Source organism: Felis catus, chromosome A1 (assembly GCF_018350175.1).
Source record: "Felis catus isolate Fca126 chromosome A1, F.catus_Fca126_mat1.0, whole genome shotgun sequence".
NCBI lineage: Eukaryota > Metazoa > Chordata > Mammalia > Carnivora > Felidae > Felis > Felis catus.
In genome coordinates this window covers 76,518,344-76,542,183 of record NC_058368.1, presented here as the reverse complement: position 1 = coordinate 76,542,183, position 23,840 = coordinate 76,518,344, and the positions used below count along the sequence as shown (strand labels likewise).

Genomic DNA, 23,840 nt, shown 5'->3' with positions numbered 1-23,840 from the left:
AAGAAAGAAAGGAAGGAAGGAAGGGGGAGAGAAAAAGTAAGGCCACCTTCCTTCAAAATGTTTAGGGTCCTAGTAGGACGGATTGCTTTGATATCTTTGAGTGCAGCTCAGAGATTTCTGCTGAAATGCTGCAATTTTCCCTAAGTGCACGGAGAGCTCAGGCCCCCCGGGGGCAGGGGAGGGGGTGGGGGGCGCTTCCCCTCAGCTCTGCTTTCTTGCCAGGGGCGGAGAGGCAGGAAGCTGAGCTCGGAGGGGACGGATCTGGGCTGCGGCCCTTGTGCTCTCTGCCGTCCTGCAGTGATGCGCCCTCTGGATAATGGGCTGAAAGTCTCACGTTTTGGCAGTGGGTCCTGCTCACTGTTGTGGCGTTGCTCTAGGACTTGACTTCTTGGAGCAAGCAATAGCGCAATAGCTCAAAGATTGGTTTTAAAATGCGTTTTCCCTGACGTTAGGTGTGTTGGGATTCCTGCGAGATCTGCCGGTTAAGTGCGGTTAAGTGCGGACCTGGAGAAAAGAGAGGGGGACTGGTGCTGGGCTGGGCGGGGGAGCTTTGATCTTCTCCTGCCCCCCTGCTTTCCTGAGTTCATCAAAATCAAATCAGTTTCAGAAAGGTCTTCGCCTGGGGAGGCACAGCGCCAGCCCTGCTCCGGGCTCCAAAACCCTCACCGGCAGGGAGAAGACAGTGAACTGCCATGTCCCACCACACTCGGCCAGTTTTTATTTTTGTCCCTGCGTATCGTGTTCCCGTTTTGCAGCTAGGCTCTGAGTTGGAGTTACCGAGTAGTGTTTTCTGCACTATTTCCCTTATGAAGTGGGTGTGTGCGCAATTTTCACTTTGTGTGGAAGATAGTTATGTGTATATTTTTTTTGCCAGTATGAAATGCCAAGGGGTGCCTGGGTGGCTCAGTCGGGTGAGCACTGACTCTTGGTTTCGGCTCACGTCATGATCTCGTGGGTTTGTTGGGTCGAGCCCTGCGTTGGGCTCTGCACGCTGACTGCACAGAGACTGCTTGGGATTCTCTCTCTCCCTCTCTCTGTCCCTCCCTAGCTCGCGTGCACAGGCTCTCTCTCTGTTGCTCTCAAAATAAATAAGTTGAAGAAATCCTTAAAAAAAACCCAAAATGACAAAACCATATTCTCACTTCTGCGCAATATTATTTGCTAGAACATAAAGGAGTTTCGGGCACATGGTTCTGATGCATCGCTTGGACAATTGTATCACTGGAGTCAGCCAGTGAATCCATTAGCTCTGCAACGACAATAAATCGTTCTCATGTTGGAGGGCTCAGGACTCAGTCCTCCCACGTCTTCTCTCCTCTGGCTCCATCCATCCCCTCGGTGACCTCGGCCGTCTCCTGCCCTACTGGGATGGTTGGACAACCTGTCTCTGGTTCTCTGACCTCTGAGCCTTCATGCAGACTGTTCCTTCTACTTAGACACCCTTCCCTCTCTTTTCACCTAGCCAACTCCAACTTTCTGAGTGTGCACCTCACCTCCTCAAGGTCCTCCCGGAGCCTCTCCCTTCCCTGCAGGACTGGCTTCCTCTGCTCAGCGCTCCTGGCGCTCTGGACTTTCTCATCAGACTGGCTTTTGCAGTCTTTCTTCCTGACCAGTCTGTAAGTCCCTCAGGGCAAGGAGTATCTTTGTCCTGTTCCCAGCTACAGCCCTAACACCCAGGAGCAGTGGAATGTTTGTGGGAAGGGTGACTGTCCACCACACCCTAACCCAGGTCATATTAGCAATTATCCCCACAGAGAACCGGGAGCTGGCTCTGGCAGGACTCTGATTTCCCAGGCAGACTGTCTCCTGGTCCCACTGTACCTAGTGCCTTTTATTCCCAGACAAATGACACGTCAGAAATATTTTGCAGGAGGAGGGGCGCCCGGGTGGCTCAGTCGGTTATGTGTCCGACTTCAGCTCAGGTCATGATCTCATGGTTCCTGGGTTTGAGCCCCGCATTAGGCTCGGTGCCTGGAGCCTGCTTCGGATTCTGTGTCTCCCTCTCTCTCTGCTCCTCTCCCGCTCACACTCCGTGTGTGTATGTGTCTCTCTCTCACTCAAAATAAATAAACAAACAAACAAGCAAGCAAGCAAGCAGACATTAAGAAAAGAAAATACTTTGCAGGAGGAGAGAAAGGAGTCTGAAAATTTGAGTCTCCTCGCTTTATGTAACTATTAATTTGGCACAGGTTGAGGGCTTGGTGGGAAACAAAATTGCTTTAAGAGTTTTTGCTGCTTATAAAGAGCTCAGAGCCTGGCTAGGAGGAAAGGTAGGGAACATTTAAAATATTGAAAAAGCAGTTTCAGAGAGCTGTATTACTATGACCACGGCAGCCCTTTGCCTGGGTGTGGAAGGTTCCAGAACTGTCTGAAAGAGTTAGTTTGGCACATAAGTAGACTCCGGCCATATACCTAGAGCAGGGCTCACCAACTGTGGCCTGGGGCCAAATCTGGCTCACTGCCCGTTTTTGTGTGGCCTGGGAGCTAGAAATGTTTTTTTTTTATATTTATTTAGTTATTTTTATTTTTAAATATTTATTTATTATTGGCAGAGAGAGACAGAGCATGAGCATGGGAAGGGCAGACAGAGGAGGAGACACAGAACCCGAAGCAGGCTCCAGGCTCTGAGCTGTCAGCACAGAGCCTGACATGGGGCTCGAACTCACTGACTTTGAGATCATGACCTGAGTCGGATGCCCAACCGGCTGAGCCACCCAGGTGCCCCTATATATATATACCTATTTAGATGGTAGGGGACAATGGAAACATTATATCTTATGACACATATAAATTATATGAAATTCAAATGTTAGTGTCTGTAAATCACATTTTATTGGGACACAACCATGCCCATTCCCTTACGGCCAATGGCAGAGTCAGTTGCAACTATGGTTCTATTTCAAAAGCTGAAAGTGTTCACCATTGGCCCCTTTACCAAAAAAAAAAAAAAAAAAAAAAAAATTGCTGACCCCTGAGTTAGGCGCCACAGCACGTGCAAAGCCCTATCGGCAAGACTTTCAGCTTGGCCGGGGTGTGGGGGATGTGTGGGAGCGTGAGTGTGTGCACGTGCGTGTGAGTGTGTGCGAGTGAGCGTGTGGTGGTAGAGAGGTGCGCATGTGTAGCAGGGGGAGGGCTATGGCGGGGGGCGGGGGTGAGATTGGAAAGAGGCAGGGCGTGACCTTGAATAGATTTTGCACACCACCCTAAAGCTGTCGCCTCCTGGGCCGGCAGAGGGGAGCTGATGTGGGGCTTCAGGTGAGAGACTGAGGGCTCAGACTTAGCCATGAGCCAGCTAGCCTCTGGGTAGCTTGTGTCTGTGGAGGGGGGCCTGGTAGGTAGAGATCCGGAGGCCCCAGCACACTTGATAATCCTGTCATTGTCATTGAAATATCCCGTTTTTTTTCTGTCTCCATCAAACCGCACTCAGCCTATAGCACTTAGGTTTTGCCCCTGGATCCTTTCAAGAAATGCTTTCGAAATGATTATCTTTGTTATGGTGATCGTTCTTCTGATGGGGGCATATATAGAGGCTTTTAGAGGTTTTTTTTGGCGGGGGTGGGGTGGCGGGGGACGCTGCATTTCAATCCCAACACAGTGGTGGCTCAGGATCTTTTGGTTTTTGTTTTTTGTTTCTGGCGCGATTTGTCAGGAGTGTCCCTGGCCCATTATCCTGGCAACGTTTCTCCGCATCTCCCCTCAAGGATTCCTCAGACTTCAAAGAAGACGGCTTGCAAATAGCTGGCAGGAGGAATAGGCCCCAGATGGAGATGTTATCAGCACGCACACATGCCCACCTCTGGAAATGTTCACATTTGAAAATCGCAGCGATGGCACGCCACGGTCACCTTCTGGGGCCCTGTTTGGGGTGTCCAGTGTAACCATTAATTTTATACTTCAAAGAGAGTGCAGCCCACGAATGCAGCCGCGGAGAATTTAAAATATGATCCCCACCATTGTGGTCTTGCCCCAGTTTTGTCTTGAAAGCAGGAGGAGTCGAAGGCAAACCCGTGGGTGTGAGCAGGGAGCGTGGTAGAGTTTCTAGAACAGAAGACCACCTAAGCCTCGTGTCTTCTTCCAAGAGGAAACTTCCTTCTTGCTTCTCGATGGTACTTGTGAGGTTTGACGTTGCTGTCGTTCGGGGAAGTGTTCGTGTGGGGAGGAGAAAATTTACAAATGGCAGTGTCTTTGAGGGACAGAGAATGTGGAATAAGTTATATTATAGATTCCCTTTAACAGATGAGTTTCACTGAGTAGGGAGGAAATGAAAGAAAGGTCAAGTTTTTTTTTTAATACTTTTTTTAATATTTATTTTTGAGACAGAGAGAGAGCATGAACGAGGAAGGGTCAGAGAGAGAGGGAGACACAGAATCCGAAGCAGGCTCCAGGCTCCGAGCTGTCAGCACAGAGCCCGACGCGGGGCTCGCACTCATGACCCACGAGATCATGACCGGAGCCGAAGTCGGACGCTTAACCGACCGAGCCACCCAGGCGCCCCATGAAAGGTCAAGTTTTAAAACATTCTTGGGGTTGTTCTTGCTAATGATTTCCTCTTCCTTTATCTTTTACTTGTTTCAAAAATGACAGTGTTATTAATGCCACAGCAACAACCTGAAAAACAGTGAGAACCATCTTTAAAAAAAAAAAAAAGTCACGTAGATTATATGGAAACTTTCGTAAGTGATGTAAGTGATGACATTCTATTTTGTTTGCCAGCATCAATTAGGAATCGCGATTACCGTTCAGGTTAATTCATTGGTATTTCCCAGGACACGTCTCCGAGGGGTGCAAAAACGTCTTATACACTTTGTTACCATCATCTGCAAACTGCTATACTTCCCACATGCGGCCTGTGTCATCGGTTGTGTACTTTTATCCATAATGTTCGTTACTTTTTACCCGAGTATGAAGGAGTAACGTGGTCACCAGCCCTTGAAAAATAACAAAATAGTTGGAAGATATATGGGAAATCGTGGTAAAAGTACATGGCATTTTAGCACTCTTTAAAGTTTATATTATTTTTTAAATGTTTATTTATTTATTTTGAGAGCGAGCGAGCAAGGGAGGGGCAAAGAGAGAGAGGGAGAGAGAGACAACCCCAAGCAGGCTCCGTGCCGTGAGCACAGAGCCCGATGGAGGCTCAAACCCACAAACCATGAGATAATAACCTGACCTGAAGTCAAGAGTCGGATGCTTAACCAACTGAGCCACCCAGGCACCCTGTTTATTTATTTTTATTTTTTTTTCAACGTTTATTTATTTTTGGGACAGAGAGAGACAGAGCATGAACGGGGGAGGGGCAGAGAGAGAGAGGGAGACACAGAATCGGAAACAGGCTCCAGGCTCTGAGCCGTTAGCCCAGAGCCTGATGCGGGGCTCGAACTCCCGGACCGCGAGATCGTGACCTGGCTGAAGTCGGACGCTTAACCGACTGCGCCACCCAGGCGCCCCCAGGCACCCTGTTTAAAGTGCATATTCATAATAATTATTACTTAGGAATAAAACTGAACTGATGAGCTATAAAAGGTTAATATTGGTAAATGTACCAGTTAAGCCTCCGGGTTGTACGTTACGGAAAACCTAATTCGAACTGGCTTAAGCCAGAAGGGGATCAATCCACGGCCTCGTTTAACTCCACATCACAGAATTAGCTGGATGTAGGGGCTCAGAGGGTATAATTAGGCTTTTGCCTTTTTCCACCTCCCTCCGGATTTCACTTCTGTGGTCACAGGATGGCAGCCAGCAGACTGCACACCATGTCACGCTCTTCCGGTCTCTTCCTGAGGGGGACGAGCAAGTCACCTCAGCACCTCACTCACAGCTCCCGTTGCCTGTCGTGGCCTCTGGTGAGCGGAAGGTGACGTACTGACGGTTCAGGCCTGGCCACACACTCCTCAAAAATCTTCTAGCAAGTAGCCTGAAGGTAGTGGAGAGGATGGAGGCCCAGAGAAAAACCTGGCACAATTACTGGAAGACTTTGTTGGGTGTTCACTAGGGCACATCCCTGGAAAGGAGATCTTTGTCAACCCCTGACTGAGCGCATCTCCAGGGTAGCAAGGAATGAAGCTCATGAAATCAAGACATTTTCCTCAGAGGAGGTTAGTACTTGGCGTTGGCCTCCTCTGTGCCAAAGACAGGGACGTAGGGTTTCTCTCCCACTTTCTGCTGTGAAACTCAGGGAAGTATGGTGGAGTGGTGTTGAAGACTTGAGGAAAGCAGGTATGAGTGCTATTGTTCTGGAGGTAAGTGAGGAGCTGGGCCAGACACCGGTGCAGTCCTCCCGCACTCAGAGGGACTCACAGTTGGCCTAACGTTCTGTTGTCGCCATCTTGGAATTCTCCATTTTTGAACAAGAGACCCTGCAGTTTCCTCTCACACTGGGCCCTGTAATTATGTAGCCGGTCCTGTGAGGGGCCACAGCTACCCTGGGAGCTAGAAGACCAGAAGTAAGCCCCGGGGAAGGACCCAGCTTGTTACAGCGACCCCATCAGGGAGCACTTACTGCCAACAGCAAAAGCTTGGAGGGTTGCCACAGACGCTGAGGGGTACCTTGAGTAACAGCCAGAGAATTCATTTTTATCCCATGAAGGGAACTAGAAGCAGAGATCTTTCTTTGGAATGGGGTCTCCAAAGAACTCACAAATATATTCGAGACCTAAAGGGTTAGCTTTGAAGACTCAGCCGTCCTGAGAATACCAGTGACTGATCAGCACCTTTTCTGCCTTCTTACCTCTCCTTCCTCCCCCTGGCTCACTCCAGCCCAGAAAGAGCCAGAAGGCAGCCTAGTGGGCAAGGGTAGGACAAGAAAAGGAGAAGGTGTTGAGATGGAGAAGCCAACCCCTTTTCCATCCCAGGCCCCTGCAAGTAGGCCCACGGTGTGGGGGAGACAAACCACCTCTAAACCAAATTCGGAACTTCGGCAGGTACACTGGTGTAGACATTTACGTGACTGAAATTAGACTATTTTTATATTAGAATAACTGCAGAACTTTCCTTACCTGAGAACGATCACGAACATCGGGTGACCTACTTGAGATGCCGCCCAAGGATTGGCTCAGTGTCCACAGCGAAGGGTTTCGAAAGGAGAGGCCAGTCTGAAAAAGTGAGCATCGTTTTCTCAGGTCCAATGGAATCCTTCCCTTTCAACCCACCAATGATGGCTATGGATGCGTTCTTGTAAATCACGGTAGTAATTTTACACAGAAGGTAGATTTCCTTTTTTTGTTTTAAACGATTATCCATTTATTTTGAGAGAGAGAGAGAGAGAGAGAGAGAGCGAGCGAGTGTGTGTGCCCGCACGCACCGGTGCAAGCGAGTGGGGGAGGAGCAGACAGAGAGGGAGAGAGAGAGAATCCCAAGCAGGCCACGAGTGGTTAGGGCAGGGCCTGAGCGGGGTTCCGTGCCACCAACCCTGAGATCGTGACCTGAGCCGAAAGCAAGAGTAGGACGCTTAACTGACTCGGCCACCCAGGAGCCCTAGAAGGTAGATTTCTTGATCATGTTTTTGAAACCACAAAACACAAGTTAAAAAGCATTTAGATACAAAATGGTATTAACATCAGGAAATAAATTGTATGCTAATATTCCAAAAACGTTTTATGAAGATGGGGCCTCCCCAAAAGCCTGTTTGTGGCGACCTGTGGGATCTGGTCATAAAGCAAAACCTACCACGTTTGGGGACTCAAACTAGAACAATCCCTCCACTTGGCGATAATTGACTCTCAGTTGTGGTAGCTTACCCTCTCAGGGTCATACGATGTTGTTAAAGAGAGGAAATTAAATGTACTAACCAGAAAGTCGCTCAGAGAACACCAGGGTCATGACAGAAACTAATCATAAGGAAATTCACAGTTTAAGCTGACCTTCCTCGATGGACTCAAAGGGACATCTAAGGGAAGTAGTTAGGAAGACACCGTGTTGTGCGAGGCATTGGAAGTCAGCCTTAACTGCACATTTCCTTGTTTTCGTTAGCTTGGGTTACCAACTGAGCATTTTCTGAATGCCCCTTTGGAAAGCGAACTTCCTCTGTTTTTCTTACAAGTTCCAGGGTAGGTAAGAGAACGCCTGTAATCAGTAATCACTCTACTTTATTTCTATTTTCTGTTAAGTTCACCGCGAAAGACAAACTTATCCATTATCTCCTAATTGCCTATCTTGTCCCGAGGAACAATGCTCTCTTTGTGTAACAAAACATTCTTCTAAGGATTTGGTAAAACCTGTTTTCCAAGTTTTCCTCCAGAGCAGAGACCAAAGCAAACTAGCTTGCGGATGGAATGCCAGGTATTTATTTTCACCTACGAACAGGTAAATATTAAATATGTGACCGGCAAACTTTTCCATTTTTTTTTTTTTGAACACTCAAAGATAGCATGGAATTGGTGTTTGAGAATAAAACATAAAGACCTCAGCCATTTCACGATCAGTCAAGGCAGAGAAGCCAGCCGCCCCCCCCCCCGCCCCCTGCTGGGAATCTGGGGACAGACGCGCTGCTCAGACTGGAGCCCACCCCCTGCATCTGCACCACTAAAGTCACCTGCTTGGCCACAACCTTGACCCCTACCTGTGGCCCACAGGACTTGAAGTTGTGGCTCTATTTTTCTAAAAAAAAAAAAAAAAAAAAAAAAAGACTCAAAAATACCATGTGAATCTTACTGAATTCATTTGTTGACTAAACACTGAAATTACACGGTATATTTTTTTAATGACCCAAGTGAGTATGCAGCTTCGTGCTGTTTAGTCTTGATGGACGTCAGTGAAATTGAGAGAGACAGAATAACCCACCTCTGAAATAATAGCTTTGATTATGAACATGAGGAAAAAAAGGACAGTTAGGTCAAAGTTTAAGACAAATTCCTCAGCTCCTTTTAACGTAAAAATAGCATTTGATGGGGCACTTGGGTGGCTCAGTCCCTTAAGCATCTGGCTTTCGCTCAGGTCATGATCTCAAGGTTCAGTTCGTGGGTTCGAGCCCCTCGTCAGGCTCTGTGCTGACAGCTCAGAGCCTGGAGCCTGTTTTGGATTCTGTGTCTCCCTCTCTCAGCCCCTCCCCACTCACGTGTGCTCTCTCTCTGTCCCCCCTCTCAAAAATAAATAAACATTAAAATTTGTTTTTTTAATAGCATTCGATCAACATTAATAAATGCTGGTATAATTCTCATTCCTGGAGCCTCTTCCGAGGAAAAGCAGTCATTCCTGGCTGTGTTTTCTGCAGCAACATGCTTAGCAAAAAACCCTTCAGTTTCTTTGCCAAGAATGAAATTCTAGTTCCCAAATATTTGCATAGGTAAACATTTCCAAATTCATATTCCGCATACAGGCCGAACTTCTCTGTGTTTATAAATGTTTTTGCGATTAGTCTGCAAGTTTTTGTTGGACAGATGTATAAAACCCACAACTGGAAGTGGGGTGTCAGGAAATAAAAATAAGGAGAATTTTGTTCATTATTAGCACTTAACGTTATGCTTAGCTCTTCCGGTGAAATTATGAAAAATGAAGATCTCAGACACAAGAGTTCGCCATTTTAATTTTACCTGTCCGTGGGTGCGTGCCCCGTATTTGTTTTGTTTTGTTTTAATTTTTTTTCAACGTTTTTATTTATTTTTGGGACAGAGAGAGACAGAGCATGAACAGGGGAGGGGCAGAGAGAGAGGGAGACACAGAATCGGAAACAGGCTCCAGGCTCTGAGCCATCAGCCCAGAGCCTGACGCGGGGCTCGAACTCCCAGACCGCGAGATCGTGACCTGGCTGAAGTCGGACGCTTAACCGACTGTGCCACCCAGGCACCCCTGCGTGCCCCGTATTTGTCAGGATCGTTTAATTTGGCAACAGGAAAATAACTGGCTAAGACATGGGACGAAAGGTTTTCCATCCTGGTGGGATATCATGGATTTCTTTTTCTCTCCAGTTGAGCCAACCTTAACTAGATTTGTTTATGTGACGTCCAGTCTAAGACATCTCAGTGAGTGCATATGGGGCAAATTAAAACAGCACTATATAAGTACATCCGGGGCCCCTGGGTGGCTCAGTTGGTTAAGCATGCAACTTCGGCTGGGGTCATGATCTCACAGCTCCTGAGTTCAAGCCCTCTGTAGGGCTCTGTGCTAATGGCTCAGAACCTGGAGCCTGAGTCAAATGCTGTGTCTCCTTCTCTCTCTGCCCCTGCCCTCACGCTCGGTCTCTCTCTCGAAAATGAATAAAACGTTTTTTAAAAAATACATCTAATTATATCCAAGTCATTCTGAAAACCAATCCAAGTTCGAACTGTTGGAACCTAAGAACATTTTTAAAAAATGTTCATTTATTTATTTTGAGAGAGAGAGAGAGAGCATGAGAGAGTGTGAGCAGGAGAGGGATAGAGAGAGGGGAAAGAGAATCCCAAGCAGGCTCCTTGCTATCAGCGCAGAGCCTAATTCGGGGTTCGAACTCACCAACTGTGAGATCATCACCTGAGCCAAAATCAAGAGTCCAACACTTAACCGACTGAGCCACCCAGGCGCCCCCAACATAAGACCTTTCCAACACGGTGCGATTTGTCTTCCACAAAGGAAAGGATTGTACCTTCATTCCATATTACTTCAGTGCCTATGCATTTCACTGCACAAATAATTTATAAAACACTTACCTGAATAATTTCTTGAATAGGAATCATGACTATCAGCCATGCCAAAGACGGAACTGGTTGTTTTCCATGGTCCCAAAGAGAGCAGCTATCGTAAGTTCCCTGTTCCTTTCTCCAGCGTTATTTTTTGGTTTCTCCGTATGTAAGACCCCTTCATTTAGTGACCTGAGATACAGACGGGCTTTAGTGCTGCGGGGTTCTTCAGAGAAATTAGGCTGGTATGAAGGGAGGGGGGACCTCTCGAATTCCTCCACTGCACATTCTTCAAAAAATTTCCCTTGGACAGAAAAAAAAAAAGTTATTTCTGTCTCTGTCGCGCTTCGGCGTGTTTTGTGAGACATGGCTTGTTTACTCTTTCCTCGAGTATTAATTGAGCATTTACTCTGTGCCAAGTCATTTCTAGGGCTAGAAACCCAGAGAAAGATAATACATGCCCCCTGAAAGAGCTTCGAGTGCCAGGACACGTCATATTGATGCACTACTCTGCGTACTTCTAGGCATCAGATGGTCCCGTATCTTTGCAAAGAAGACTTTTGGTGTCACGCTTTGCTTTTACAGTTGCTGCAGCGGACGTTGTCAGCTAAGTCACCGGTGTGGACGTCGGCGTTTCCAGTGGTGCTCGTGGCGAGGTGGTGGTGACAAAATCGGGCTTCAGCGTGAATGATAAAGACATAACTGCTATCGATCGGCGAGTAACGAGGTATTAGATGGAGAAAAAAGGAGAGAAAAAGAGAGGGGCACAGAAACCTTGGACGATCAAAGTGGTGTCTGAAAGGGACGGGGTTGTGTTTTAAGGCGACCGAAACCGTTATCGGTCATCAGCAGAGAAAATAAATTGGCACCCTCATTTTTTAATATGTCTCCTAAAAATCAATCAGCACGTATTGACACCTGTCAACCCTTTCACGTTTTCTTTTAGAAGGAGTAAGTTCAGTTACAAGCTTAGCGGGTGTCTATTGATTTTGTGTCTTTGAAAATGAAAGTTTAGACTGGTATATCGGGGGATCAGTGTTGAGGGGCATAGGAGATGGCTGGTTCTACCCTCGAAAGAAAGCCCTGCTCTTCAGGACGTGAGGGTCGATCTCCTTCAGGAGGGGAGGCTATTACTTGACACATGTCCACATAAGGTTGGCTTGCTACTTTAACTGGAACCTACTAGAATCCGTGATGTTTAGGACCATGTTTTTTTTGTTCTTTTTGTTTTTTTTTTTAAAGGTTATTTATTTATTTTGAGAGAGAGAATGAGCAAAGTGGGGGCACAGACATGGGGGACAGAGGATCCAAAGCAGGATCCGTGCCAACAGCAGAGAGCCTAACGTGGGGTTCGAACTCCTGAACTGTGAGATCATGACCTGAGCTGAAGTTGGACGCTTAACTGACTGAGCCACCCAGGCATCCCAGGACCAGGGTTTTACAGGAGATGACAATTGTCTCAGGAATTAAATACAAGCCCACCCCTCCCCAGTCAGCTCTTTTAAGGAATAAGCCTGGCGGTATGCCCCGCTTTTATTGAGATCTTACGAGGGCTGGGCATTGAAAGTAGAGGCTTTACAAACATTATTTGAGCCTTTAAACAGGCAGGCACGGTTGGCATAATTACTCTTATTTTCCTATCTGAGCCTTTAAACAGGCAGACTCAAAATTTTCCCACTTTTGCGTCTGAGTTTCAGAGAGGTCGATAGTTTGTCTCAGGCTCAAAGTGTCGGAATTGCCGATCAAATCCAAGTGTGCTCCTAAAATCTGTTACCAATGGTAAAATGGCCTTGCTGCCATAAACTTCACGGCGAGGTATTTTTAGACAGAGTTCTCCACTTCTGACATTTTGTAATGTTCCCAATCACCCTCCATAGTGACAATAAAGCATTTAAAAGCTGTGGCTGGGCTCAGCTGCATGGGTAGCATGAGGAAGCGAGTGTCTTGATTCATAGGGGGAATCATTATTCATGGTTGCAGTCGAGAGACGCTGCTGGGTAACCCGTATCTAGGAAATGTGGTAGCAAATCGAGAGCAGACCAATTTGTTTGTCATGGAACTGTTTGTCCAGAAGGGCAGTTGAGAGAGCAAAGGTGGAAATTCTCAGCAAAGGCTTTGAGCTGTTTATTTGAGGCTCTCCTACCTTTGTCAATTGCTCTGTCCTGAGCCGGTGACTTCCTGATAACTCGGGAACGGCTGTAAAACGGCTTCGGAGCCAGAGATCAAAGTCGCTGTGTCAGAACTGGTGATGCTGCTGGTACCTTTGAAGTTATAAACACCTTTATTTTTAATACAGTTTCTCTTCCCAGCTACTGTAAGGAGGACTTAATTTTATCACAGTTGCCTTTGGATGATGTTTACTATGGATTGATATATTAGTTATTGAGCTTTTACTGTCACATCAAAGTTTCCATTTACTCAAGAGACGGACTGTACATAAATCAGAAGTGAATAAAACAATGGCTTTAGTGGATGTAATTTATTAGTATGATGACTTTAATTAACTTGTTCATAATAATGCGTATGTGAATTACCCACGATTCTGCCTGACAGATATATTAGCATTTGCTCCCCTTGAACGTGTTTAGTGTGTTAGGCAATAATGGCAATTCAACAAATCCTGGTATTTTTATATTCATGAAAAAATAACGTTATACACAAAATAATTTTTCATTAAGTTTGCTCGTGAGGTACAGGAGAATATTGCAGCCTGTTACGTGGTTTGCAGTCTGAGTTTTCCCTCCAAGTTCTGTTGAGATATATTTTAAATACAGTAACATTCACCCATTTTAAGTACACATACACAGTTTGAGACATTTTGGTAATCGGTGCAATCACGCAGCCACTTGTACATTTAGGTGCAAATGTGTAAAACATTTCCGTTATCCTAAAGAGTTTCCTAAGAAGTTTCGCGTTCTCCCAGCCCCACGGAACTACTCATCTGCACGGATGCGCTTCCTGTCACTACTGTTTTCATTTTTCCGTAATTTCATGGAAATGGAATTATGGGATACGCAGCCTGTATTTGTCGGGGTCCTCCCGAGAAACAGGCGATCACACACACATATCTATGAAATATATTTAATGTCTATGCAATGCATACCTATGGAGAGAGAAGAGAAGAGAGAAATATTTCTGTTATTTGAAGGAACTGAGTCATTTGGTTACAGGGGTTTGGCAAGTCTGAAATTTGGAATGCAGGCCAGGAGCCTGGATGTTCTGCCAAAGGTTGAAGAGTTGATGCCTTTTAAGTCCAAAGGCAGCCCGGAGGCAGTTCTTTTTTTTTTTTTTTCAAGGAAGCTCAGTCTTTTCTCTTAAGACCTTCAACTGATTGAACAAGGCCCACCCATATTATCTATAATAAAGCAATATCTACAATAAAGCAGGGGGATCTGCTTTATTCAGTCTACTGACTTCAGTGTTAATCACATCTAAAAAATGCATTCACAGCACCAAGTTGTTGGTGTTTCACAAAAACAATTGGGTACCACAACCTAACCAAATGGATATGTAAAATTAACTGTCACATGGCTTCTTGTGTTTGCTTTCATTTGCTCAAGCATAAGGTTTATGAGATTTACCCATGCTATTGCACGTATTAACACTTTATATTGTTCAGTTGTATTCCATAGGAGGAATACACCACAATTATCTATCCATTTGCCAGTTGACGAACATTTGTGTGTCCAGTTTTCGTCCAACGTGAGAAATACTGCTATAAACTGTGATAGTTCCATGGCTTTAATATGACTTTTTTTTAAATTTTTTTTTAATGTTTATTTTTGAGACAGAGAGAGACAGAGCATGAACGGGGGAGGGGCAGAGAGAGAGGGAGACACAGAATCCGAAGCAGGCTCCAGGCTCTGAGCTGTCAGCACAGAGCCCAACGCGGGGCTCGAACCCACAGACCGTGAGATCATGACCTGAGTCGAAGTCGGACGCTTAACCGACTGAGCCACCCAGGCGCCCCTAATATGACTTTTTCAGTTACATTAAAATGTAATCCATTTTAGTCTATTTATTGCTGTATACAAATGGCTGATGTTTACATTGCCCTTCAGTATTTAGAGCATGTTTGCATCTGATTTCTACCATGTAATTAGCTAATAATAAACCTGTAAAATAGTGCTTTTGGTGCATGTTTCTATGTAAGTTATCTCATTTAATATTCAGAACAAATCCACGAGTTAAATATTTTTAGCTCCATTTTGATGGATGAAAAAGTAGAAAAGTAGGGAAAAGTAGGAACTTAAGATGACGATAGTAGGAAAAGTTACAGGGCTGAATCCGGACCAGGATGTTGTGACTCAAGCCCAATCAACTGTTTTCCCTGATAATCGCCAAGGGTGTGTCTAGAAAGTGATAACATTGTGATAAAGCATTGGAAAGAGTCATGGTCAAGGCTTAGTCAACCTAAAGAATTCATTTTCCCGAGTTAGAAAGAATACAAAGGCTTCCCTAATCATGCCAAATTTTAGGATTGGAAAAATCCATGAAATGACAATGAATTAGAATGGTTGCTTCCCCATATAATGGTGGTACAATTTGTCTCTTCTCTCGGAATCTCTTTGTGCTTTCTTGAACTGATACAAGTAAGTCATGAGGAGGTCACTGGTGTGAAGTGGGAATTCATGTAGGGCACTTAACGTTTTCCCTACTCCTGCGACTGTTCTCAGATGATCCGCCTAAAGCTTCCTTGCCCTTGACGTCTACTGCAGCCTGCTATCCTTCCCTGGAGATGGTTCCTTCCTGGTACCAGAGGAGTTGCTTCGTATTGCTGTGATCAGTTCAGTAGGTAAAGACTTGGGGAGGACGCCTTCTGATGTCCCAGCATAATTCAGTCTTAGCATGACGCCATCGCATGACTTGGAAATCCAGATTACTCATTCATTCAAAAATACTTACGGAGCATCTGCTAAAGAGCAATGCTATTGTTAGAAGCATCTATTGCTTGTTTAGCTATTACTTTGTAAGTTAATTTTTGAGGTGTTTAATATTTTATAGAATTGCAAAATAATTAATATATAATATTATTAATACATGCTCCCTTTGACAAATGTCCTATGCACTGTATTCTAGGCTTCAGTCTCCTCTAAGGTAGGTGTGGATATCTGTGTCCTCTACAAATAAAGAAAAATGAGGCTCCCTGAGATTAAATGCTTTGCCTCAAATGCCATTAGAACTTAAGTCTGTCTGACTCCAAAGAGAGTCCTTTAATCCAGGGGTCAGCCAATTTTTTCTGTGAAGAGGCAGGTGGAGGGGCGCCTGGGTGGCTCCGTTGGTTGAAAGTCCGACTTCGGCTCAGGTCATGATCTCACGGTTCATGAGTTCAAGCCCCACGTCGGGCTCCGTGCTGATCGCTCAGAGCCTGGAGTCTGCTTCTGATTCTGTGTGCGTCTCTCTCTCACGGCCCCTCCCTTGCTCGCACTCTCTCTGTCTCAAAAATAGATAAACATTAAAAAAAATGAAAAAAGCCAGGTGGTAAGTGTTTTAGGCTTTGTAGGCTGAAAGACAAAGTCAAGGGTGATATGTAGATACTCGTGTAGTGTATGGTCTGCGAAAACCACTCATCTCTGAGGTTGTAGCATGAGAGCAAGTCACTTATAATAAATAAACAAAAAACGTGGCTGTGTTCTAATAAAACCTTATTTACAAAAACAGGTGGATGTGACCTGTATGCTAGTCTGCCAAAGTCTGCTCTAAACTATGTCCGCTCTTTTTTTTTTTAAATTTTTTTTTCAATGTTTATTTTATTTTATTTTTGGGACAGAGAGAGACAGAGCATGAACGGGGGAGGGGCAGAGAGAGAGGGAGACACAGAATCGGAAACAGGCTCCAGGCTCTGAGCCATCAGCCCAGAGCCCGACGCGGGGCTCGAACTCACGGGGCCGCGAGATCGTGACCTGGCTGAAGTCGGACGCTTAACCGACTGCGCCACCCAGGCGCCCCAATGTCTGCTCTTTTTGAAGTTAGTTTGAAGTTATTGGGGAAGTGCAGGATTTTAGCTAACTGGCTCCTTTCGAGGGTTCGATTAAATGCCTTTGAATATAATTTCATTTTAGCACCTGCTGTTTACAGAAGTGCAGGGAGATGGGGTAATGGTCATCTTAGACAATGCTAGCAGATGTAAGACCTCAGAACATCGAGTACCTGAACAGAAGAAGTGTAGTTCAAACACACATCCCGAACACTAGATCACGCGATAACCTTTAACTGCCTAAAAAGGGAAATATTTAAGTCCCTGTCTGTATAAATCTCTGGTTTATGTTTTCATTCTGTGAGCAGTACATTACTCCCTTGTATCAGCCACTGTAACAAACTACCACCAGCTTAGTGGCTTCGAAAATGTAACTTCAGGCGCGCCCGAGTGGCTCAGTCGGTTGAGCGTCCGACTTCGGCTCAGGTCATGATCTCACGGTTTGTGAGTTCGAGCCCCGCATCGGGCTCTGTGCTGACAGCTCGGAGCCTGGAGCCTGCTTCGGACTCTGTGTCTCCCTCTCCCTCTGTCCCTCCCCTGCTCACACTCTGTCTCTCTTGCAAAAATAAATAAAGATTAAAAAAAATTTTTTTTTAAATGTAGTTTTACTCTCCTATAGTTCTGGATGTCAGAAGTCTCAGTGGGCTAAAATCAATGTGTCTATGGGGCCATGTTCTTTCCAGAGGCTCAAAAGAACAGAACACTTCCTTGCTGTTTCTAGCTTCCCAGGCTGTGCACCTCCCCGGCTCATCAGCTTTTCTTCTCAGCAGTCCGGCCTCGGCCTCTACCTTTACAGCCACATCCCCTCTGACGGCCACCCTCTGCCTCTCTTATAAAAACCCTTGTGATGACATTGGTCCCACCTGGATCATCCGGGATCATCTCCGCCTTCCAGGATCCTTGATGTGATTACATCTGCAAAGATCCTTTGGTCATGGAAGGTCCTATATTCACAGGTTCTGGGGACGAGGGCATGTCCTCATGGGGACATGGGGGACACTTGGGGGAGCACTGTCTACCACGTCGATGATGACGAGCCGTGGGGGTGGTGGGGCCACTTTAACAAGACAGCGTTCGTACAGAGTCACATAGCGTCCTCCGGTTTCCGCAGGCCTGCTTAGGGAGAAGTCCTGTCAAGGGAGGTCTGTCATGTTTCACAAGACAAAATTGTAAGCATTTCTGCGGCCTCTCCACCGGGCCCCAGCAGAGCATATACGAGGTGACAGTCACACTGACTTCATTTGCGTTTGCTAGTTTATCAGTATGCTGGCATTCACCTTGTCTCTTTTAGCCAAGTAATTTGTACCATTCAAAATGGACCTATTGTTAAGGAAATGATTTAAAGATGATTCACATGTTGATGGTATTTAACACCTACTGAAAGGATTTGTTCAATTTTCTCCCTTGCCGGGGCGCATGGAAATATGTACAGGCTCCCTTTTAAAAGGATTTATATAAAAACGCCCTATGTTATTACGGCTGTAATAATACCAAACTTTACGGACATTATTCGCCCTTCTAACTGCTGAGTGACACTGTCATTGTTGCATAGACAGGTGTCTCAGAATTTCGTGAAGAGCATAGGATAATGATTTTCTCACCATGAGAAGCAACCATTGGGTGATGCTAGCCCGGTCTACACCAGGGGACAGAATGATATTCTTTGCACAGAGTCATGTAGAGAAAGGGAATGATGGAAGGGATGGGCTGAACTCTGATTGCAAAGGCTCCCCAGGAGAAATTCTGGTGACCCTGGCATATAACCATCACTACTAGTGTTCTGTTGAGCTCTGAAAAGATGTGTAAGCATCTTGCTACCACAGGGAGGGAACCAAAGGGGACGGTAATGATCCCAGTGTTCTATGTCATAAATTTTTCGTAACGTTTATTCATTTTTTAGAGATGGAGAGAGACGGCGCATGAGTAGGGGAGGGGCAGAGAGAAAGCGAGACACACAACCCGAAGCAGGCCCCAGGCCCCGAGCTGTCAGGCACAGAGCCTGTCACGGGGCTCGAACCCATGAACCGTGAGATCATGACCTGAGTTGAAGTCGGACGCTTAACCCGCTGAGCCACCCAGGCACCGCCCCCTCCCCCCCCCCCCCCCAACCACCCAGTGTTCTATATTATTACGTAGGGATTGCTTCCATGAATCACGCCTGGCTGGACTGAGATTAGTGGGGAGTTTGGAGCTCGTTCTCACGGTTGGATCCGAGAGCCAGACTGCCTTCCTAAATAGGTTACAGTACTATCTTGTGGCTCTGTCTTTGGCTGCAGAAAGTGTGAATAATGGAATTCTATTTTCAAAAGCATCAGGCTTCAGATATTTCCATGTGTGGTTAATTGCTGGCGGTAATACCCAGGCTGATGAGTAATTTTCTAACTTTAAAATTCTTTCATAGAAGGATATTCCCCAACTTAAGCACCAGGAAGCAGGATTTAAGTTAGATTTAAGAGCTGGCTGATGGAAAGGGTTATTAAATGCTGAAACCAGTTATTGAAGGAGATGGTGAAGTCTTCTCTGGAGGTCTCTAATAATGGTTTAGGTGTTGTCTCGCCTGAAGGCAGAGGATATTTTTAATGTGTTGAATTTGCATATTAGGGATTTCAGGAGATCTTCGAGAAAGCCCTTAAGATACTCATTGGGGCAAAATGAATATGTATGGATGGAGTTAAAGCACTGTGGCTCTTTGTGGCTTCTCTTTGAACAGCTGGTCATAATTTAGACATGAGCTACCCCACAGCTCTCCTGCGTAGAGGGGTAGAAGGAAAAACAAGTCCGTTCTAGACCTTTCGAAGAGCGGGACCTTCAGACAAGGCATTCAATCTCCAGTTGAGAAATGAGGAAATTCAGAAATCACCTCCAAGCGTGAGTCCTACAGCACATCTTGGTTCTGGGGTCCATATTTTAGCCAGTGTTAGACTGAGGAATTTCAGGGTGATAAAGTTAGAAGCTTTATTAATTGTGCAGAGATCTGAGCTTCCTGGCGTGGAGAAAAGTTATGGTTCCTAAAGAACACAATCCTAGGCTTCTGCTCCCCTATTGGAAGAGATATGCGTGACTACGTAGGAATGTCAGGCCAGGTGCAAGGAACATGTTAGTATTGACCTTAATTGTATCAATCTAGTGAACATCATTCCAGCAGAAGGGAACCTTCCCCGCTAAAGGAAAGGGTAGACTGGTATTGTCTCTTAGAAGCAGATCGGGGGCTCGGAGCTGGAACAGGGAGGCTCTTTCCCTTACTGGGCGAGCCTCCTCCTCTCTGGGCGCTCCTTTGTTTGCTTTGGCACAATAGGCAGCTGTTTGTCTTCAAGGACTTGCCCTGTCAGTGGAGACCATTGGACTTGCGTGTTTCTCATTCTTGATTAGAGCCCACGCTTGAAGTCAGGTGCAATTTCATGTTCTTGTTAATGACTTGAATTAAACCAGAGAAGCCTCTGCTTTGTGGGTTGCACAAAGCTGGCAGGAGCTAATACTGTGGATGGCCTTATCAGGAGGCTGGATCAATACGTGAATAGGCGAAACCACAGATGAGAAACTGAAAGATGAAATGTAATGGCATCGAGTGTAATGTCTTGTAACTCAACTGTTGACAATTAGTTACACACTATAGTCTCTCATCACCGTGTATCCCATGAGATCAATGCTATAGGTATCAGATAAGGAGAACGTCCTCATCCGATGACAAAGGCCTTACGTCAAAAGAAGTTGACAGGGGCGCCTTTGTGGCTCAATCGGTTGAGCGTCCAACTTCTGCTCGGGTCGTGATCTCAAGGTTCGTGAGTTCACATCCCACACTGGGTCTCGCTGCTGTCAGCACAGAGCCTGCTTCCTCTGTTCTCCTCTCTGCCCCTCCCCTGCTTACACACACACACACTCTCTCTCTCTGTCAAAAATAAACATTAAAAAAGGGGTGGGGGTGAGCCTGGGTGGCTCAGTCGGTTAAGCGTCCAACTTCAGCTCAGGTCACAATCTCATGGTTCATGAGTTCGAGCCCCACATAGGGCTCTGTGCTGACAGCTCAGAGCCTGGAGCCTGCTTCGGATTCTCTGTCTCCCTCTCTCTCTGCCCCTCCCCTGCTCATGCTCTGTCTCTCTCAAAAATAAACATAAAAAAAAAAAAAGCTGACAAGTCGCACAGGGGCTGGCAATTAGTAGGTGGCAAACAAACATTTATGCAAAGATTACTTTATCTAAACTACAGGCCTCTTAAGAATTCTTTACTGTTCTCCCTTTTTTTCCTCTCTGATAATATCTATTCACATTTCCCAAGAGATTTTCTCAGTCTGCCCGTCCTTCCCTGAACCCCTTGTGCTTTTGTGTATTTTCCACCTTTGTAGACACACACTTCTCACCTGGAGTTAGTTCCCTGTATTTTCCTGGTCAATAAATAATAGCCCAGATCAACCCCAGAAGAAGCTTTATTCCCTAAAGAAAATTTTCTAGATGCAATTCTATTTTAATCTGACTCCTGCTTTTCTTCATTATATGCACATTATGTGTTTACTGTAAGCAGTGACACTGGTAATTGCATTTAGTTTCTGGATTGTATTGTAAGAGTTTACACTTGCTGACAGAGAGCTTTATCATAACTTTGCACTCTGTGCTTGCTTTTGTGAGGCATGCGGTGCAGAATATTTCTATTTTGAGGACTATAACGAACATATGATTAATGTTAATGATTTACAGTCCTCGAGGTTTGTTCATACATTGCTCATCAGTTGAGATCTGTGGCCTTTTTACAATATTGGGGAGGGGAGGGAAAAGAATGATGCCACACAAAATCTCGCGGGTAACCCGGTATTCTGAAATTTGGTAACATGACCTTATTTACGTGATAGCCATCTTTGGGCAAATAACAAAACTCGCCACAAATGCGCTGATTATAAACGCGTGCGTTGGTGTGTACAAATAACACGTGGCAATCGTTGTCACTCTTTGTGGGCTGTGACTGGAGCGCTTATGAATAGAGCCTCGTATGCGAGCGCCCCCGGCAAAATTTGGACCTAAATAAACGTTGGCAACGTGAAGCGATCATCCTCTTGGTCTGTAGGTTAGGGCTAGGCATCTACAGAGGATACGTGACCTCGGCTTCTTTTTCCCAGGGAGAAGTTGTTTGGGGACAAAGACCAAAAGAGCCTTTGGATGAATGGCGCGAGGCCTCGGCCTTCCAGCTGAAGCTATGGGTTAAACACTCCAGCCTGGACTGACTCTGGGTGGCCGGGTCTGCGGCAAAGCGTTGGGGGCCTGCTACTAGCCAGGCGGGAGATAGAGAGTCCTCGCTGAGAAAACCATCAACGGCGGTGTGGCCACTGCAGGTGCTGTGGGAAACGCGAACACAGGGAGCTCATTGGAACCCGGCGATGGGACCACATCGTCCCACGCTAGGTGGACCCCGCCCGCCCCCCTCCACCCCAGCGTGCTGGGAGGGCCTCGCCAGAGGAGGTGGCGGATTCTGGAGAGCCGTAGGGGCGGAGTGGGGGGTTGTGTAAGAGAGACGTGTGCCCCCCGCGCCGGGAACAGCCGGCGATGTCACCCAGAGTGGACAAAAGCACGAATGTTCATGGGGTGGCAAGACGGATAGGAATTGCGCGACTGCAGGAAGAATGGCCACCCGGGAGCCTCGTGACTACGGCAGATGACGTTGGCCCCGTGGGGGTGGGGGTGGGGTTTAAGGTTGCAGGTGCCGTGAAGGTTGCTAATGAGCTGACTTCTGGGAGGGTCGGCCGAGTTCTGCAGGCGGGCCCGGTGCGATCACAAGCGTCCTTGTTAAGGGTGGACGTGGGAGGCAGAAGGGAGTCAGAGCGGGGAGATTCCAGACGGGCTCGTTTTGCCGTTGGGTCGGAAGCTGGAGGAAGCGGCCAGGCACCGTGGATGTGGGGGACCTCTAGGAGCTGGAAGAGGTAAGGGAGTACAGCCGCCCCCAGATGGGGGTGCAGCCCACCCAACGCCTTGACTTTGGCTCGGTGAGTCTTGTGTGGGCCTTGTGACCCCAGTAGAGTGAGGCGAGAGCTCTGTGTCGCTGTTTTGAGCCACTTGGTGGGATTGTGGTGGCTTGTGACGTCATAACCAGCCAGCCAGTGCACAAGGAGACCGTTTTCCAGGTAGAGCAAGCAGCTGGCGGAGGCCGTGCAACAACTAGGAGCCTGTCTGGGAAGCGGGGGAGGCGCCGAGTGCTGGGGCGTGGGGGGAGGGGCCGGGGTCCCAGGAGGACAGTCCTGGTGTTTGGCAGGGTGCTGCGGGGGGGGGAGGGCGGGAGGCTCCCTGAGGATCCGGCAGCAGAGGTGATCGGAAGTGGAACTGTCACCTCCAATGTCCTCCTAACCCTGAGAGCAGGAGGTAGAGACGCCTGGGAAGGAGGCTGGCCAGTGAGAATTCTAGGAAAGAACAAAGCTGATCCCCCCTCCCCCCTTGGGACGGGAGTTAGGATTTCTGCTCCTAGTGACCACAGATACAGGGGGTCGTGAGGACCCAGCGCTGGGCTTCTGCACACTTCATTCCTTCTGCCTGGAACCGGTTCCCTCCTACCCTCAGCCTGACCAGTTACCAGCTTCCTTAAGGTCCTAACCAGGAGGGTCTTTGTGTCTCTAAGCCTTCCCCGAACACTTAGGCAGTGCTGCAGACCCTTGCTAGTCTTGCTTCGCTCGCACCACGTTCTCCCTCTCCTGATACCTGGAAAGTTCTTTTCCTCTCCACCCCTGTTCCTCTACACCACGTGGGGGTCTGAATCATAAAGGCCCCCTTTTCCGGGTGAAGTCAGACCTGTGGCCTCGGCTGCCAGTGGGCCTGTTGCTTCAAGAACTCCCATGGATGCTGAGAGTCTGAGCCCCTATCCCTGGAGGGAGGCTGCAGGGACCAGGGCAGCCTGTACCTGCTGGGGTTCTGCTTGCCTTTGGGGGGGGGGCAGCCTGCCTGAGAAAGGACGGAGCAGGGGGGAGGGTCCCGACATGGGTGTTTCAACCCTTGGGTACTCGTCTATTCTGCGGTATTTGCTTGATTCTGTTGGGGTCCCATTCCTGTCCCTTGCAAGCAAAATGCTTCTCACGAACCTAGTTTTCACCGGCAGCTTCTTGTAATTCATTCACAGCACCTGCTTTACCATTAATTGCCCAATTGCTGCTCCTGTTAGGTTCCCAGGGCTGCCTTAAAGGACCAAGAATTGAAGGTTTTGGGGTCTTTTTTTTTAAATGTTTACTTTTAAGAGAGAGAGGGAGGGAGTGTGAGCAGGAGAAGGGCAGAGAGAGAGCGAGAGCGAGAGAGAGAATGCCAAGCAGG

At 46.9% G+C, this 23,840-nt stretch overlaps 3 long non-coding RNA genes across 4 annotated transcripts in view; 1 reads left to right on the top strand and 2 right to left on the bottom strand.

Moving 5' to 3' along the window:
• Positions 1-4,453: 4,453 nt before the first annotated feature.
• On the bottom strand, positions 4,454-11,181 carry LOC123384003. The gene is made up of 3 exons (XR_006594478.1): positions 10,620-11,181; positions 6,996-7,091; positions 4,454-4,928 (listed from the first exon to the last, which is right to left on the bottom strand). It is a non-coding gene; the product is annotated as an uncharacterized LOC123384003 (long non-coding RNA).
• A 9,787-nt stretch (positions 11,182-20,968) lies between these two features.
• Positions 20,969-22,392, bottom strand: LOC123384900. The gene is made up of 2 exons (XR_006596633.1): positions 22,277-22,392; positions 20,969-21,886 (listed from the first exon to the last, which is right to left on the bottom strand). It is a non-coding gene; the product is annotated as an uncharacterized LOC123384900 (long non-coding RNA).
• LOC123384898 overlaps positions 22,188-23,840 on the top strand; it is a 273,919-nt gene continuing 272,266 nt past the window's right edge. Inside the window, exon 1 of one of the 2 annotated variants that reach the window (XR_006596626.1) lies at positions 22,188-22,468. This is a non-coding gene — a long non-coding RNA (uncharacterized LOC123384898). The remainder of the gene's footprint in view (positions 22,469-23,840) is intronic. The other variant, XR_006596627.1, reaches the window with a different exon arrangement.